Source organism: Protopterus annectens, chromosome 14.part0, assembly GCF_019279795.1.
Source record: "Protopterus annectens isolate FY-2018-M chromosome 14.part0, PAN1.0, whole genome shotgun sequence".
NCBI lineage: Eukaryota > Metazoa > Chordata > Ceratodontiformes > Protopteridae > Protopterus > Protopterus annectens.
The window spans coordinates 1,143,542,425-1,143,559,409 of NC_056748.1; the positions used below are offsets into that span (position 1 = coordinate 1,143,542,425).

Sequence of the window (16,985 nt, forward strand, 5' to 3'; positions counted from 1 at the left end):
AAATGCCCAAAGTGGGACATTTTTGGTACAAACGTCAGATTTTGCAGGCCGAAACATACCCACGGCCAGTACAAAGGACAAAACTTCACTTTTTTGCCTAAATAAAAGCTTATTCTTGTAGCATTTTAGTTGCTTATTCTGTTTTGTATAACATTTAGGTGTTTCAGATGCAGAATAACTGTTTTATGCACCTATAACATAAAATATAGGAAATAATTTTGTCCTAAAATCTCAGGACATTTGCTATTTTTACAATTTTTTTTGCAGGACACAACTGCCCAAAGAGGTACTGTCCCTCGCAAAGTGGGACAGGTGGTAACCCTAATTGTTGATGTAACACCCAGAGCCCATTTTGGGGGAAAGGGGTTGTGGATGGATGCGTGCAGTGTAGTTATTGTACTGTTTCTTTAAGAAATGAAACTTATCGGAGCGTGAGGAGTGAAAACGAGGCTGGTTAACACGGGAGACCAGGACACATTTTAAGCTTTGGTCACCTCTTCTGGTAAGACGTGACTGTAATAATAATACTGTGCAGCTTTATACGCGGCAAAGCACTCAACAAAGGTACAGTAGGATGTAATCTACATTGTGTTTATAAATAAAAGGGAAACAGATGTACCAAGTGTCCTCTTCCATCCCCGAAAGTACAGCCTGACCTTTACGCTTATCTTGTTATAAAAGGCACGAATCAACTTCTCTACAAGCAGGTGTTATGAAACTGACGTCAAGTCGCCTGTATCTAAAGGGTACCTTCCTGTAGGTATAAAAGGCCATAACTCGTCTGTTACTTAGTAAAACGGTTTTGTAGTTTCCGCTAATTTTGTTCGAGTAGTGGCCCCACCACAGTCAATTTCTGCTCTCATGTTGTCATTATATCTGGGTATTACATTCGCTGTTTCTACAAGATTCTGTCGAGTCCAAACTGCTTTTCTGTCACTCTTGTTAGCAAGTCTGGAAGGGTCCACCTAATCTTATGTTACTTATAGTTGTAGCGTTGATGTAATAAACCAAATATTGTTGTTATACGAGGAAATTGCGTAGTAAGCGCCCACGGAAGTCTGGTCTTTGTCACTTTCCTACGCCGTGGGAGCTCCTCGGTGATTATATCTGTGAGTAAACATTTGGTTTGGAGGATACAGACGTAGCATGTTGTCTGTTATTGCTTTAGTACTGCTGGTGTCATAAATGTAAAAGCTATGCCACTTAGAATTAGTCAGCAGCTGGACCAAGGCTCACTGGAATCAGTGCTAAACTTTAGTGACACCGTTGTGTTCTGAAACGAGATACTGAGGTCCGTAGAGGACTGCTTAAGTCATGCTAAACAACTTGGAGATGTGGGTGCATAGAGGCTGACAAGGGTGTCACTTAACTGCTAGCACAGGCTGGAAGGATCAGTAATATGTGTGGATAGTGGAATTAAAGAATTTTGCAAAGGGATCAAGGCTGAAATGGAAGTTTTCCACTTCAGTAATGATCACGGCAGATTTTTTTCCTCATATTCTTGGTCTGTTTTCATAAAACTGTGGTTTTCTGGCAAATTATTGGCGAATCATTAAAGATTGAAATCAGCAAATGACATGACAGACATTTGGGTTTCAGAGTTCGTACCCTTCAGAAATTTAATGCTAATGCAGGACCTGCTGTTCAATCAACTTTGAGTTTGTAAGAGCAATATTAAAAAAAAGTTATATTTTTGGACCTTTGCACCCCCCCCCCCCAATTTATATATAGCTTTGTCCAGATTTATTGCTCTGAGAGATTGGCAGGTATGTGGAGCACATTTTAAGATACTGTGAAAATAACCGATGGGCTCCAAAACCTGAGTACCTTGACACGGTGTAATAGGGACATCTGTTAACCATTAATTCCACTCTTCAGATGCCTTTAGTTTAGTTCCTGGTAAAGCTGAGAGAGGCAACAAGCACAATATAATGACTATCATGAAGGGTGATACTGCCAGCCCAGTTATCTGGACTTTTGTAAGTAATTATATGTCATTTGTGAATATCAGCATGATTCATATAGGATGTCTGTGTTGCAAATGTATTAGAACTGTATATTATATAAGATGGTTTGTACAGAGGTGTGCTGAAGAGAGATTTTATAAAGTACTGGGTGGTGCTGCGGTAGCGTTGTCGCCTCACAGTTAGACGTTGCCCGTTCGATTCTCAGAGCGTCTTCTGTGTGGCGACATGCGTGAATGGGCGTTCCTTTGTTGAAGGTTGTGCGTTAGGCCTGGCAAGTCAGCACGTTCATAGGTTCATACTAGGCTATCTGCCCTAGGGCATTTATAAGCCTAGCCAGAGTGTGTTTGGCTTTCGCCACCCATTTTAAATTAATTTTGCTATGCCCTTTTTCAAGGTTAGTATACTGTGCCTCTGTCTAACAGTGACACAGTGCTGATACCCGGGGTAAACCTACGATCTCCCATCCACTCATCAAGATTCCTCTTGAGAGTCATTGAGGGACTGTGCCTAACCTGGACTGGGATTTTATTCCAGAGTGAAGGGAGCCTCTGGGTTATGAATCTGTCCCTCCAGCGTGTCCTATTTATTTCAGTGCTGAGGTTCAAGTCTCTCGAGCGCGTAGCTCGATGGGATTTGGATTTTCTGAGGTGCAGCATGTCCATTAATTCCGGGTTGGACATGGCTTTATATGTCAGGCACAGATCGCCTCTGAGCAGGTGGTATGCCACTGAGTAGAGCTGGAGTTTCTTTAACCGAGCAGCATATGGCATCTGTTTGAGCCCTTTGATCCTCTTGGTGAGGTACTTTTGGGGTCTTTCCAGTTGCTGCAGGTGTCTGGTAAGGTACATCCCGAAAGGGGCATTATACTCAATTATGGGCCTGATGAGGGATGAGTAAAGAGGCACGATGACCTCCCCTGATCTAGATGTGAATCCCTTCATGATTAGGTGGGCTATATAAAATGTTTTTCTAACCACTTTGGCCATGTGGTTGTCAAATGAGAGATTGCTATCAACTTGGGTCCCCAGGTCCCTAATTACTTCTTCTGTACTTGCCAAAGGGGATGACTATACACTTTTTGGCATTTAGCTTGAGGCCATGGCTCTGGCACCAGTTGTCTGTTTCTATGAGGCCCTTTTGGAGGATGCTTGTGCCGGCTGGAGAGTCGATTATGGCGCCCAGTTTGCAGTCATCTGCGAACTTAGTCAGCCACAGTCCTTCCGTGTAGGCCTGTACCTCCGAGAAATATATACCGAACAAGACAGGTCCCAGGACTGAGCCTTGTGGGACGCCACTTGTAACTGGTTTGGAGTCTGACATGGCTCCAGCAATTCTAACCATGTGGGTTCTGTCCTTGAGCCAGTTTGCAACCCATCTAGTGACATAGGGGTTTATATTTAAGCTGGTGAGCTTATCTGTAATGCCCGAGTGGGATATTGTATCGAAGGCTTTTGCGAGGTCCAGGTAGGCTGTGTGGACCACCTTCCCCTCGTCAATGGCCTTGGTGACTGTTTCAAAGAAATCAACCAGGTTTAAGAGGCAGGATCTGCCCTTAACAAAGCTGAACTGGGTAGGATCCAGTATCTGTAGGTCCCCAATATCTTTATTTATGAGGTCTATGATGATCCTTTCCATAGCTTTGCGCAGACCAAGCTAGTCAGGCTTATGGGGCGATAGTTTCCAGGATCCGTTGAGGCACCACCTTTGTGGAGAGGGACCACTGTTGCTGTACGCCACTCTTTGGGTACATATCCTGTAGTAAGGCTGAGATTGAACAGTAGTTTTATGTTTGGGTTTAGCTCTTCTTGGAATTCATGTAGGACGCAGCCCGGGACACCGTCTGGTCCCATTGATGCTGTGTTTTTTGCTTTGGAGAGGGCAGCTCTTACCTGAGCATCTGAGATGTCAGGGGGGCAGCACTCTGCTGGGATAAATATTTGCCCTTTTGGTGGGGGAGGGAGAAGTTTGCGCTGAACCTGTCAGCTAGGATGTTGGCAATGTCTGTGGGTTCAGTGTATTTTTTGTCATTTTGGACTAATTTTGAGCATATCTGGGAATTCCTACCCAGGTTCCTAACATAACTAAAGAAAGCCTTGTGATTATCCTTAGTGTCCTGTGCAATTTTTCTCTCGAAGCTGGCCTTAGACGATTTTATGAGTGCCCGTAGTTTTTTGCTAATACTGATCAGAGATGCCTTTCCTTTTTGGGATTTTGCTCTATCATGTAGTAGCTTCCTCCTTCTATTGTATAGTTTGTTTATGGCTAGGGTCCACCAGACAGGACGTCTACCTTTGGAGGATTGGGTCTTGGTTTTATTTGGGATTGCATGATCCATGCATTCCTGAAGGTGTTCATAGAATGCGTTTATAAAGGATTCTGCGGTCTGAGCCGTATTTTCCACAGGCCCGGGGGCTTTGAAGGATTCCACCTCGGTTTTGAGGAGTGTGAAATTTGCTTTAGAGAAGTTTTTCACTGTGATTTTCAGGGCAGGGGGTAGAGTCGGGATGTGAATATCCAGTGAGATTAGTTTATGGTCTGATCTTACCAGTGTGGGATACACTTCTGGTCTGGAGCATAGAGCCCCCATGTTGGTGATGATCAGGTCCAGTATGTTTTCCCCTCTTGTGGGAGTGGTAACAAGTTGTTCCATAGCATTTGAGTTTATAAATTCTAGGAAACTTTGGGCTAGGGTGTTGGAGCTAGAGTAATGCTCCCGGTCTATGTTTGGGTAGTTGAAGTCACCCAATATAATGGTGTTTGGAGAGACCTTCATATTTTCCAGTGTTCTCAGGAAGGCCGAGTGGGGTTCCTGGGTTTGGGAGGGTGGTCTGTAGCAGGCTATAAACTGGAAGGCAGTTTTACCCACTGTTAGTTGCACATGGGGATAGTCTCTGATGCTTCGTGCTGTGCCACCAACCTGGAGGTGTGGGTATCTTTGACGAATATTGCTACCCCCCCTCCTTTTGTGGTACGGTCCAAGTTTGGGGGCCGAAAAGCATGGTATGAGGTATAACCTGGTAGTGCTGGGGTGCTCTCGGGAGCCTTGAACCAGGTTTCTGTTACTGCACAGATATCGATGTTCTCCATGCTAAGGACAGTTTCGAGTGCGTGCATCTTGAAGTTTAGACTTCTGGCATTGAGTAGCATTATTCTTAGTTTCTTATCCCTTGTGATACCTATGGAGGTGGGTTTGTCTTTTGAGCCTTGCCTAAAAAAGGCACTATGGGGGGTAGCAAGAGCCTTTGCCAATATCCGAAAGCCCAGGGGTGACAGGTGCAAGCTATCCCTAGCTAAGCATCGTGGCTTGTCGAGCATGTCATCCCAGGCTGACAGGCATTGGATCCCCTTTGAATGACACCATTACTTAAGCCAATTGTTGAAATTGATCATCTTGTCTTCATATTGTGGCATCATTCTTGGTGAGGGTAAGATGCTACTCAAGGTCAGGGTCATACCGGCCTGGGCTACATGCTCAGAGAGCTCCTTTATGTCTCTTTTCATGTAGTCCATGGAGGTAAGTCTCAGGTCATTCACACCAGCATGGACAATGACTGAGTTATATTTGTACTTGCCTTGGAGTGACCTGAGTGCTTGTGTTATGTGGCGGATCCTAGCGCCCGACAGGCAGCTCACCGTGACCTTCTCCTTGTTCAGCCTGGTGAGCGGGACGTCAGTGTATCTGACGATAGAGTCACCTATTACAAGTGTATCAGGTGTGTTGTTTAGCCTTAAAGGCTGTGACTGTTCGGCACACTGGCTTTGTGAGCTATGTGTTGCACGTGTTTTGTTTTGGGGTAGCGGTTGCTTGGGTGTCTGCTTTGGAGGTCTCTGCTGCTTAGGCAGATTTTTATTTAGAGCCTCCGAGTATGTTTTTGTGTGTTTATGTGTTTGGTTTGCTGTCGTGGTAGGTCTATGTGAGACTGGAATTGTAGTGAGTATGATTTCCTTCTCCTCCTGACTGGTTTCGCCAGTACTGAGTTGAGAGAGCTTAGCCTCCAGTATGGCTATATGGTTGCATCTCTCACATGTGTTGGAATTTGTTGGGAGGAGGAGAGGGTTGTCTGTGTACATGAGGCAGTTGTAACATTGCCTCAAGATTCCCAGATTCACCAGCTGGACCGGAGAGGAGATTGACAACTGACCTTTGGACATGCTAGAATAGTATTGGGAATTTCTTTATAATTGAAAAAAAAGTGCCAATAGGGAACGAGGTACTCAAGGGGAGTTTGTGAGGGTGTAGTGCTTTTAATATTTTAGTGCTGACTTATATAATTGCTTTAGTGAGCAAGTGCCAGGTAACTTAAATGCAATGTGTTTCAGGTAACTTAAATGCAAAAACGACAAACAGTAACTTTCTTTCAAGTAAAACAAGGAAATAAGTACAGTAAGCAATGCAGATATCACTAGGGATCCACAGAAGCGCTGAAAAGCCGCGTTTTAGGTGGAATTAGCGTTTCAGGGAAATAGCAAGCAAACAAACAAGTAGCATACAAATAAAGCTAGATTCAGCAGGCCAGGATCTAGTCTATGCTACAGCAAACAAGGTGTACCAATTTCAGTAAGAAGCAGTTCAAATATGCAGGCACTATAAGCCTTTAACCAGAAATTCCCTGCTCAGAAGGGCAGAGTCCAGCCTCTCCTCCCAGAAGAGTGCAGACCACGAACCCTTTTAATGTAAAATAACTGGCCTGAAGCCCAAGTGCTTAAACCAGAATTAATACACTTTTAGAATAACAGACACTGAGCCCTCAATGAGCAGTTCCCAACTTAGAAGGATGTGTAAGCTACCTGTCCTGCCACCACAGTGCAGGCCACAAACCTTCCTAATGTAAAACAACTGGTCTGAAGCCCAAGTGCTTAATCCAGAAGACTTAGAATGATAGCTACACTTATAATCAAGTTACTACCAAGCAGTAATAAATACAATTGAATACTTTAAAGAATGCCTGAATTAGTGCTCAGGTTATACAAACAAAGCTAGATTCAACAGGCCTGGATCTAGTCTATGCTACAGCAAACAAGGTGTACCAGTTTCAGTAAGAAGCAGTTTAGATATGCCGGCAGTATAAGCCTTTAACCAAAAATTCCCAGCTAGAAGGGCAGAGTCCAGCCTCTCCTCCCACAAGAGTGCAGACCACGAACCCTTTTAATATAAAATAACTGGCCTGAAGCCCAAGTGCTTAAAACAGAATTAATACACTTTTAGAATAACAGTCACTGAGCCCTCAATCAGCAGTTCCCAACTTAGAAGGGTGTAAGCTACCTGTCCTGCCACCACAGTGCAGACCACAAACCTTCCTAATGTAAAACAACTGGTCCGAAGCCCAAGTGCTTAAACTAAAAGGCTTAGAATGAGTTACACCAAGCAGTAATAAATACAATTGAGTACTTCTAAGATGACGCAAAAGCAAAATAAAGTAGGAAGAAACACAAATACAGTAAAAGCAGATTTTCTTTCTTTTTTTTTTTTTTTTTTTTTTTTTTTTTGAGTGAGCAAATGAGATGGGCCCAGGAGATACAGGGCAGAAACAATTGCAAATGCAGGCCTTCAAATCAGAAAGTTGAGAGAGATGGAAGACTGCCCAAATGACCAACAACTACAAATTCTGGGCCAGAACCACTCCTTATGTGGTAGACAGGTTACCTAGTGCTCACCACTCCCACTGATAAGCCAGAAGGCTTCCCTCCAACACAGAAAGGCTTGGGGGCTCAGAAGCATACAAATAGTCCTGGATATAGCAAATCTGTATCTGGAACACTAATTACAGGAAAGGTAGGAAACAGGCTTACAATTTTTTTTCTTTCAGAAAAGTGCAAAAACAGTAGTAAAAACAGTTCACATGCAGTGGAAGCTGGCACACGAATATGTAGCAATATTAGTCCACACACAGTTTGAAAAAATGTATTTAAATTAAAAAGGACTAAAAGCAAGTGCAGAAAGGGTTTATTAGGTAGAATGCGGTAAAGAGATGGGACTAGGGGAGTGTCCTAGATCAAATCTACAGCGGGGCGGGCACTGCAAAAGCCACCAAATTTAAACTACTACCAGAACAGGGAGGGGGGTTGGGGAAAAGTTTCAACAGAGATGTGAGGAATCAGAGTGCAAATTATAAAACCCCAAAAATATATACTGATCTCTGTATATTTGCAGAACACTAAGACAACAGATATCTAAGCAACAATTTAGCTGAATAATACAGAAAAATATACTCAGCTCTATATATTTGCAGATAGTCTTGTAAGGCTGTTCCACTTTAAATGCAGACTGCTGCTATTAACAGTTCAAATTAAGGGAACCTTGAGTTAACAACACACAAGCAATAGAAACCACAATGGGGGGTGGGGAGAAAGTTTCAACAGAGATGTGAGGAATCAGAGTGCAAATTATAAAACCTAAAAAATATATACTGATCGCTGTATATTTGCAGAACAATAAGACAACAGATATCTAAGCAACAGTTTAGCTCTATAATACAGAAAAATATACTCAGCTCTATATATTTGCAGAAAGTGTAAAAATCTACTGCCAATCATTAGCGGACCGGAGTTCCGCTGTGGCGACCTCTAACCGGGAAAAGCCAAAAGACACAACAACTGAGCTTAAAGATGTAACAACAGTGTACTCCACTAGAAAAGAACGTAAATGTACCTGCACTGTTGTAGATGTGTATAGTTTAAGTGGAATACAGAAGGTTAACTTCAGAAAAATAGCTGAAATTAAATTACTTTATGTCAGCAAGGAGACACAGTATCAAAAACTAGAGGTTTTCTGTATTGTCTTGGAAGTGTTTTATTGTTTCATGACTTCCACTTGCCAAAGATCTGAGGAAAGCCCTTCTCTATGTATTTTCACAGGTAGATGCTAAATGCTATCAGTTGCCATCAGTGGTGGTTTTGAGCCGGGGATAGAGTCATTTGATAAGGAATGATGTCCTGCTTTGGGCAGTCCATTGCTCGGCCAGTATGGATAAGGTTGAAAAAGATTTTGTTTCTGCAGTACATCACATTTATGCTCCCCACACAGAACGTAGGGCATAAAAGGGGGATGTACATATGTACACAACTACCCAGAACTGAATTGTCCAAGAAGAAAACAGTTGGCTTAGAACAGAAGAGTCCATGCACATCCAGAAGGAAAAATGCAGAATAAACAAGAGGGGGTTGGAGGGAGAGAGTGAATATTGCAACAGTGAACAGAGGGACATCTACTGCTATGGTAAGATTTTTACACAACTGTACTATGTCCTTCAGTATCACTGTTGCAGTATTCCTTAAAGAAGGAAAAGTAAAAAAAAAAAAAAAACACAAGAATGGGAGGTGGAAGATAGAGAAGAGCCCTCAATCAACCCATATAAAATGGTTTCAGCAAAACCTGCTCTGGCCATTGAAACCACATCCAGCTTATAATGCATAGTAAAGGTATGCACTGAAGACCAAGTAGCAGCTTTAAGGATGGAATTAGTGTCCAACCCCTTGAAGAAGACACCAGAAGAGGCAATAGCCATAGTAAAATGAGCTCTAACAGAATCAGACAGAGACTTGCCGTGAAAATAACAAAAATAAATGGCCTTGGATATCCAGGAGGAGATGGTTTGCTTAGAACCAGCCACACACAAAGATCTGGGATGAAAGGAAACAAAAAGCTGGTCAGACTTATGAACAGCCCTAGTTTTATCCAGATAGTGCCTGAACTGTCTGTGCAAGTCCATGGTATGCAGGACCCTCTCAGTAGCAGACTAGGAAAAGGGAAAAAGGAAGGGACTTGTACCGATCGATATGAGGACAATTCATTTTCCACACTGGGCATAAAAGAAGGATTACCACGAAAGGACACCCTGTCCCTGAAAAAAAAACAAAAATTGAGAAATGGTCGTAAGCGCTTGGAGCTCAGAAACCCTCTAAGCAGAAGTAACAGCCAGCGGCAAAACAGTCTTCCAGGTACAATGTTGCAAAGAAGCAGAATCAGCAGGCTTGGAGTGAGACGGTCAATTTCTCCAAAATCGAATTAAGGTCACAAGGAGGAGGAATGGGTTTTCTTGAAGGCCTAATATGCAGGATGTCTTTAAGAAATTTTGACCTCAAAATGAGAAGTCAAAGGAATAGTCAAGGGCAGTCTAGCAGATATGGTGGACAAATGGCCTTCACAGAAGAATAGACCAAGCCAGACTGGAGCTACTCACACAAATAAAAGAGGACCAAGATGGACTTCCACTGGAAAAGGGTTCTGGTTATGCGCATGACACCAGACTGAAAATCTTTTCCATTTGGACATATGAGATTTTCTGATTGAGGGTTTCATTGCCTCCTGTAAAACCCTGAGCACATCCTCAGAAAAGAGATGCCTGAAAGTGATAAAAAAAAAAACCTTATCAAAACCACAAAGTCAGTTGCAGAGTAGACAAGTGGGGATGGATAAGGGACCCCTTGTCTTGTTTGAGGAGATCTAACCAGTGAGGTGACTTGTGATTGCCCCTGTCCAGATGCATTAAGAAGGGGGAGCCAGTGCTGTCCCGGCCAAAAGGGAGTCACTAGCAAGATTTTTGGGGAGTCTATCTGAATCTTCTGCAGGACTTTTGAAAGAAGAGGAGGGAAGGTGTAAAGAAACCTCTCTTTTTCATGGAAAGGATAGGGCATCAGTCTTCCAGGCCAGATGGCATGGCAGTCCTGGAACAGGAGAGAAAGCTGCCTGTTCAGAGGGGAGGCAAAAAGATCTACCTGAGGAATACTCCACCAATGGACAATGTCCACACGCGTTTTTGTAAAGTATCCATTTGTGAGTCTGTGTTTTGGACCTGCTTAGATAGTCTGCCACAACATTGTGCTCTGAAGGAATGTATACTGCCTGAAGAGTTAAACTGATAGTTGAGAGCTAATTCCCAAGCCTAAAGGACCATCCTGCATTGGAGGTAAGATTTTGTGTCCTCTGCTTGTTGACATACCACACCACTGTAGTGTTGTCTGTATACATCTTCAAGGCACCTGAAGAGAACATGGGTCGAAAAGCCTCAGGGGCCAGAATCAGAGCCCCATCATCACTTTGATGTTGATATGGTTTGACGTCTGATGGGGAGACCAAAAACTCTAAACTTTTAGGTGACCAAGAAATTCCCCCACCACATGTACGAGGCATCAGTGAACAGCTCTTGAAAAGGGACTGGAGGCTGAAATGGCCGGCTAAGGTTGACAGCGAACTGTCAAATCCACGACTCAAATTTCTTCTTGAGACAGGGAAGGAAAGGTACACTGAAAATCAGTATGTGACAATGCTGCAGCCAAACTGACTTGAAGTACCATTGAAGACTCTGCATATGCAGTCAGGCAAGAGGAAGTATTGAAATAGAAGATGCCATGAATTCCAGGGTAAAAAAAAACTCCCTGGCTGGCATAGCAGTCAGGAGAAGAAGAGACTGAAAGAAGGCTGTCAACGACAATACCTTTGGAGGCAGAAGAGAGTCCAGCATTGGCACAGTCTAAATCCTGCAACTCAGGTAGTCATGATCCTGAGACGGAGTCAGGATGGACTTTTGGAAATTGATAGTAAACTCCAGAATTTGATGAAGAGAGATGGTAAACAGCAGATGTGCAACATTTGATTGGGAGAAGGTACCTGAAGCAACAGGTCATCTAGATAAGGAAAAATCTGAATGCCTTGGAGCCTGCAGAAGGCAGTCGCAGGAGCTATGCATTTTGTGAATATCCTTGGCAGTAGAGACACCAAAGGACAAAGCAGAGAACTACAAATTGAGAGGAATACACAGAGAAACATAAACATTTCCTGAAGAGAGGGCGAATAGGGATATGAAGGTAAGCATTTTCAGATCCAAGGTCACTAGAAAAGCCTGGGGTAATAAGAGAGGAAACTGAGTTTAAAGAGTAAGCATCCAAAAAAGGGATTATGAGAAAGGTGTTGAGACAGGAGATATCCAAGTGCCCTCCTTTCAAGGAACCAGCAACATCTTGGAATAAAACCCCTGACCCACTTGGGAAGGGGGGGGGCAGGTTCAATGGTCCCTTTGTTCAACAGGGACCGTAGCCGTAGAATCTCTGGGAAATGAGGAAGTTGCTCTAGAGGAGGTTGAGGAGTCCCAGAAAAAGGAGGGAGATCTTTCCTTCCCATGAAGCAACCCTAATGGATGATAGAACCTGAGAGTCTGAAGTGATGAGATGTTAGTTTGGAAGACAGTGGGCGAGCTGAAGGAACAAAGGGACCTGGTCTAAAGGCGGGGGAGGGGATGGATTGTTAAAGAAAATCAGGTTTATCAGGTAAAGGAGGCTTCCGGGCTACAGAAATCTGAGAAGCCATAGCTGAAGGAGCCCACCTCCCACCCTTCCTGCCCATAGAGGCCTGGTGAAGTTGCCTGCAAACAAAAGCAGATCTAGAAGGATGATTCCACTGGAACTTGGGGGCAGGGGAGAGAGAAATATATTTAGGGTCTTGCAAGGCTTTGCCTTTCTATTGAAAAGACTTAAAAAAAAAAAAAAAAAAAAAAAAAATCAGCAGCAATCCCAAAAAGATGAGTATTATCCAAAGGACCATCCAACAACTTGGCCTTAATGTCCCCAGGAAGAGACTGGAAACAAAGCAAAGAATAAGTCCTCATGACAGACCAAAAAGCCGCAGCCCTAGAAGAGGTGTTAGTGGCATCATAGCTACACTTAATAGAGTGGCGAGCCACTTGAGAAGCAGAACTTAAAAGATACAGCAGAGGATTTGCCATCAAAGTCAGGGAGGGCAGAGGTAACCTGACGAGCCTTAGCAGTGAAGGCCAGAGCATGCCTGGTCACATGGGTCTGGTAATTAATAGCCCTAAAGACCGAAGTAGAAGCAATGTAAACTTTCTTGCCAATTCTTTCCATTGCCCTGCTGTCCTTATCAGGAGGCAAAAGTTTAGATGATTTGGCAGAAGAAACTGACACCATACCAGGATCAGTAGAAGGACTTTTAAATAAAAATAGGTTCTATGAGGTTCCTGAGGCTTGTCTATCGGGTTTCTTAGGAGCAGGAGGCTGAGAATCAGGAGACTTTGAAGGAGCATCAAAAGTATCTAACAAGGCAGCCAACACAGGAAGAACTGCTGATGGTTGAGGAGAATTCACCTGAAGCAACTCAATATGTTCTCTGAATATTTGACAGTTGGGAAGAATCCCATTTAAAGAATTCTATCATCCTAGCAATTTTGCCCCAAAGGACAATTCCTCAGACTCGGGGTTAAGACTCCTCTTCATCAGAACCATAAGCCAAAGGTGAATACATGTATGAAGAACAGGACAAAGACCCCTCACCAGACAGGGAATCCTCATCCAAAGAATCTGGTTCCCTAAACCATTTAGAAAGGGTAGAGGTCCAAGGAGGAGAGGGTACCCCCTGAGGAGGTCTTAGGGCCATTAAAGTAGAGGATAAACTCCTGCCATTCCCTTTCAGGATCCATATGACAGACTGAAACATGCTTCTCTTTTTGTCTTTTCTTAGAAGAGACATCAGCGTAACAAACACCAGAGGTTCTGACCTTTGGCGAGTTTAAGGAAGATAACCTGGAACTTCTTCCCTGACCAATATCTGAGGAATCTCTCTTGGACCCTCTGAGATGTTCAGCCATGGTTTCCCCCTCAACATTTGGAGCAAACACCTGCAAAGCTTCAGAGAATGTGCTAAAATATGGATCCATGCCGACCTTTGGTGGGGTCATGGCAGAGGAATCCAATGTAAACACCGAATGACCTACAAAGCTATTACCTACTTCTAGAGGGATGTTCGTTGGAGGCTGGACAGCCAAAGAATCCATCCAAGACTTGGCCACCTTCTTAACCAGTGGAAGGATCTTGGGGTTAAGTGATTCTGCCATGGTACAATGGGCTAACTGTTGAAGCCATTGGTTTTCAAGATAAATGGCCAGCGAAGACAAACCGCTTCTGAGTGTCTTGGGCCTAAATGCCTTACAGATACTACAAAGGGGGTGTGGTCATGGGAAGTGCCCAAAAAAATTACACTGTTTGTGTGATGATCCTTATAGGAAATCTGCCTCCCACACTGACATTTTCCCTTCTTGGATGTTATGAATACTAGGTAGTGATAAAAAATACAAGCCCAAGAAAGTAAATTTTAAAAAGATAAAGAAAAAGTAACCCCAACAGGACACTTATCTGGTGTTGCTAAATATTCAGAACAGCAACAAAACGTTCAAACTGACTGGCAACAATGACATTCAACTGGTGTTGAAAGAAGTTTTGATTATTTACGTCCATACATCCCTTTTATGCCCTACATTCTGTGCAGGGAGCATAAATGTGATGCACAGCACAAACAAGATCTTTTTCAAGCTTATGCATATTGGCAGAGCGACGGGCTGTCCTGGGCAGGCCATCCCTTCTTTCAGGAATACTGCACCAGTGATATAAAAAGGCATCACTGTATTGTGTGCATTGCACTTTGTGAATGCAGTATATATGTTGTACCACATAGGTTCATAGGTAGGTACTAAGCTATTGGCCCTAGGGCCTATATAAGCCTAGTTAATGGGGCCAGTAGCACACAGAAAAACAGGAATATGTACAATACAGTTTATGGCTACTGTTGTGTTTCTGTAAATGGTGTCTGCATGATGCGGTTTCTTTGGTGAAAGAATCAATGAGCAGAATTTACTGTTGTAAAATAAATTTTCCTTTTTCACATTGAGGTTGTGGCATTGACCAGTTTTCCTAATAGTTACCTTTAAATTACTACTACACTCTGAAAAGTTAAGCAGTTTACAGGAATTAATTGCATGTTACAAAATATACAACATTGTGAGAGTTAAGTAGTTGAAAAGGATTACATTATTATAAGAAAGGATATAGTTTTGAGGAAAAATGTTTGCTTTTTGAAACTAAATATTTTTTTTAAATCAGAATGGTATTTTATATTTAATGTTACCTTTTTATTGTTAGGTTTGGCATATATTGTTAGGTATTCAGACTGAGCATGCTTGTGAACAAGCCCTTGGGGAAAAGTCAGAGGGATATTGTTAAATGTTTAAACTGCATGTAGTAAGTTTGCGATAGTTATTTTACTATTCCTGTTTTCAGGAACAAGGAGCATAAGTTAAGCTCAGATTGCAAGTTGTTACAACTTGGGTTCCACACCAGTTACTTTACATTGTTGACAACCTCAAATTTGATGCTCACATTAATAAAACGATAAAAACCATCAATAAAAAACTGGGCTCACTATATAGAATAAAACCATTCCTAACCCCACCTGCTAGCACTGCCATTGCTTGCTCCCATTTGCTCTCCACCCTCTTCTATGCTTACCCTATACTTGCCAAACTAAATAAAACTGAACTCAACAGACTATCTGCCTGCTACAATAGCATAGCTAGATTTGCCACTGGCCTGCCCTGTAGAACACATCACTGCATAAACTTAAAAAAATCTAGATTGGCTAGAGCTAAGTAGGCAGATTCAGTATAACCAACTTATTGTGGCTCACAAAGTACTTAACCAACCTGAAAATACACCTGCTCTGAAAAACATCATCTGTCCCCACACCAACCTCAGACCACTTTGTTCATCCGATAGACTTGTAATGTATACTACCAAGTCCAACAACTCTGCTGAGTACTCCAGGTTTCCTACTCTGTAGGCAAAACCTGGAAATTGCTACCTGCTGACATTACAATATACACTGCCCTATCTCAATTAAAGAAAGCCCTCAAGCAGTACTTCAAGACTCGATGGCTATGCCCTTGCACTAAGCCTGACTAAATATTTGGTAACACTGGGGTACTAGTATATTGTTAATGTATATCTACTGAATTGTAATTTAGTTAACCAGATGAAATGCATGTTAGATTAAATAACTACACTCTGAGTGGCTAATAGACTGTGTTTAAATTGCTTGTAATTGTTCTTTAGTGTGTATTATGTCAATTCTTGCCTGTATAACGTCTTTGGAGCTTTTCTCCCTGGGCATCCGCTAAAAATGGACATGTATCCAGTCGGACTATCCCAGTCAATAAATAAATAAACATTAGGAGGATTTGTGGTCTAAACACTTGTGGTAGGAGAGGATAGCCTACACCCTTCTGGATGGAAATTGCTGGTTGAAGGCCTATTGTGTCTGTTATTCTGAAGTGTCTTAGCTCTGGCTTAAGCACTTGTGCTCCAAAACCAGTTGTGTTACATTAGGAAGGTTTTTGGTCTAGACTCTTGCAGTGGGAGAGTGTGGCCTTCACCCTTCTATGTTGGGAATTGCTGCATTATTTAAACTTTCTGCTGTTGTGACTGTGATTTTATGCACTTTGAATTTCTAGTACATCTGCACTTTATAGCAGAGGCTAGATTCAGACTCAAATCTAGGCTGTTCAATATCACTTGAGCACTAAAACCAGCTCTTCACTGAGTTACTGAAATATCTGAGGCATCCGTTGCTTCCAACTAAGTGCCTGTTTTTGCTCTAATATTGCACTTTTAATTTGTATTTGCATTTTACTGTGTGTTTGAATTGTCTGGACAATTTTTTGTCACATTTTACTGTACACTGTACTAGTTCAGCTGTATCATTGTGCTGTCTGGGTCCCATCTAATCGAGGGTAATTGGACTAGAGCTCAGAGAGCGCATTTTTATTGGCTAGTTTGAGTTAAAGGGTATTGTCTTGTTTTGTTCTGCATTTGCACTTGTTTGCATGTAGAACTCCATCGTGCATTGCTGCGTAGTGGTGGTTACCGTTGGTGGTTATAGACGCAAACATTTTGTTTGTTAAATTTTCTCATAGCACTTTGCTTTGGTCCTCCAGAGGTTTCTCGTGGCCCTGCTCTAATGTCAGGTGGAACACTAAGCCTAGCCTCAGAGGTACCAACACATCTCTCACCCACTAGCCACTCCTAAATTTGACCTCTTTTTCTGATCATATAAATTTACCTATCACTGTGGATGGACAATTTCACAGTTTCTCCAGCCAGCTTGGTCAACATGGGCATCCTGAGGCAGTGTAGCAACTGCCACATGTTCACTGACAATGCTGTACTCCTAGTCCACAC

At 42.7% G+C, this 16,985-nt stretch overlaps 1 protein-coding gene across 4 annotated transcripts in view; it reads left to right on the forward strand.

Moving 5' to 3' along the window:
* Positions 1 to 451: 451 nt before the first annotated feature.
* The window catches only part of LOC122789462 (peroxisomal N(1)-acetyl-spermine/spermidine oxidase-like), a 553,705-nt gene continuing 537,171 nt past the window's right edge, over positions 452 to 16,985 (forward strand). The window contains exon 1 of one of the 4 annotated variants that reach the window (XM_044056941.1): positions 452 to 564. The gene's annotated coding sequence lies outside the window, so the exon portion shown is untranslated. Of the gene's footprint in view, positions 565 to 588; positions 757 to 780; positions 1,110 to 16,985 lie in introns of those variants that run through there. The other 3 variants (XM_044056942.1, XM_044056943.1, XM_044056940.1) reach the window with 3 other exon arrangements.